Here is a 2,566-nt window from a genome sequence, read left to right on the forward strand (position 1 = left end):
AGGCACGTACCCTCGGCTCCACCCCTCCCCCCACGTGACCGTGAAGCTGAGCTGTCACTCAGAGCATCTCTCATTCACATAGCTTCATAATAATAATAATAATAATAATAATCCTCGCATTTGATATAGCGCTTTTCACGTCGGGAGGACGTCCCAAAGCGCTTCACAGAACACACTGTAAAGTGAATTGACTGTATATTTGTGGGCGAACGCGGCAGCCAATTGCGCACAGCAATGTCCCACAAACAGTAGTGGATTGAAAATGACCAATTTATTATTGTTTTTGGTTTTGGAGGGATTATTATTAGGCTCTGTGTGGAGTAAGGAAACTTGCCCAAGGTTTCGCCCTCTGCCTGGAATTGAACTCAGGTCTCTCGCTTGCAAAGCGAGTGCTCTAACCACTGAGCTGCAGGACTCCTCATTTATTTTTTTATTGTTTGACATTTATATATCTACTTAAATATATAAGTATAATATATTTCAATAAATACGTATTTAAATATTGATTCACTGGTAAATATGTATGTAAGTTAGTGATGTGAAAGCCACGATATAAATAATAATCCTTGCATTGGATATAGCGCCTTATTACATCTTCGCATCGTCTCAAAGCGCTTCCCAGAATATAAGAACAACAACAACTTGCATTTATATATTCGCTTGCATTCACTTTACAATACACTGTAAAGTGAATTGACTGTTTTTGTGGGTGAAGCATGGCAGTCGATTGCGCACAGCAGTGTCCCACATCGTCTTCGATTCAGTGACCAATTCATTTTTGTTTGAAGGAATTGTTACCCTCGGAAAAGCGATCCGTCAATTGATTAACAACCGGATTCCTACTTACTGCTAGGTAAACAGGCGGGTGGAGTAAGGAAACTTGCCCAACGTTTCGCCCTGCCTGGGAATTGAACCCAGGTCTTTCGCTAGCTCTGACCACTGAGCTACAGGACCACTTTGATGCCAATGCTATTTGTTGTTGTAGATGGTATCAGGCTGGCTCACTTCGTAGCACTCTCGGCCGGAGTCACAAGGGTGGGTTTAAACCCCACATGTTCAAGGTTCCCTCCTTCATATGAGACACTTAAAAGATTCTCCAACAACCGTTATTTTTTTCTGGGGTGGGGGGAGAGGGCATTGCATATATTGCTTCTCAGCCTTTTGTCACCTTGCTCAGCCAGACTGGAACTTTGTCTTGTTTGACCTTGAGGGTCTTGTTTGACCCTCAACTATCCTTTCTACCCCACATCTGTGCCATGACCCGCTCTGACTTCCCCACCTCCGCAACATCGCACAATTCCACCGCTGTCTCACACCACAGGCCACTGAAACCCTCATACATGCTTTCATTACATTGAGGCTCGAATATGCAAACTCCATGCTTGTCAATCTCCCTAACTCTTCCCTCCATGTGGAGTCCTGTAGCTCAGTGGTTAGAGCACTCGCTTTGCAAGTGAGAGACCTGAGTTCAATTCCCGGCAGGGCGAAACCTTGGGCAAGTTTCCTTACTATACACGCCTAATAATAATCCCTCCAAAAAACCAAAAACAATAATTAAATTGGTCATTTTCAATCTACAACTGTTTGTGGGACATTGCTGTGCGCAATTGGCTGCCGCGTTCGCCCACAAATATACAGTCAATTCACTTTACAGTGTGTTCTGTGAAGCACTTTGGGATGTCCTCCCGATGTGAAAAGCGCTATATCAAATGCAAGGATTATTATTATTATTATTATAGGCTGCAGATCATCCAGAACTCTGTAGCCCGTGTCCTCTCCCGCACCAGGCTCCGTGACCCTCACCCTCGCCCGACCCCATTGGCTTCCCATCACACAGAAGATACAGTTCAAGATCCCGGTTCTCACCTTCAAATTACCCCAGTCCTTGCCAGACTGCACTGGCTGCCTGTTCCAGAGAGGATCGACTTCAAGATCCTCACCCTTGTCTTCAAATCCCTCCACTCCTCTGCACCCCCCTACCTCTCTGACCTCCTCTCTCCTCACAACAGTGCCTGTTGCCTTTGCTCCACTGGGTCTGGCCTCCTCCTCGTCCCCCAAATCCTCCACTCCACCATCGGCGGCCGTGCCTTCAACCACTAGCCCCAGCTCGGTTCTGAAACTCTGTCTGTCCAGCGCCTTGGGACGTCCTCCCGAAGTGAAAGGCGCTATAGAAAAGTAATTTTGTTGTTGTTGTTGCCTACGATCAAGTGTAGTATCTGTTCTTCTCAGTTACTCCTCTGATTGTGCAATTCCCTCTTTGTGGTCTCCCTTTGATGTCTCGGATCAGTCTAGCCCTCAGCTCTCTATTGGATGGAATCAATATTGTAGCGCTGCCGATTCTGAGAAGGTTGATCCGTTCTCACAAGGAGGGAACCTTGAGCCGTTGGTCACAAGGCTCAGACCAGGCTTGCTCAGGTCGGAGAGGAGATCTAGCCGCATGACTTGCTTGTATGGTTGTGATGTAAGGAAATGAGTCCACCTCATCTTTTGACGATTTGGTACTCTGATTTGGTGGGGAGAATGGTTGCCTGGTGGAGTGAAAACCAAGTTTCAGTAGTTTTTTCTG

The sequence above is a fragment of the Callorhinchus milii genome, unplaced genomic scaffold (assembly GCF_018977255.1).
Source record: "Callorhinchus milii isolate IMCB2004 unplaced genomic scaffold, IMCB_Cmil_1.0 Scaffold3, whole genome shotgun sequence".
Taxonomy (NCBI): domain Eukaryota; kingdom Metazoa; phylum Chordata; class Chondrichthyes; order Chimaeriformes; family Callorhinchidae; genus Callorhinchus; species Callorhinchus milii.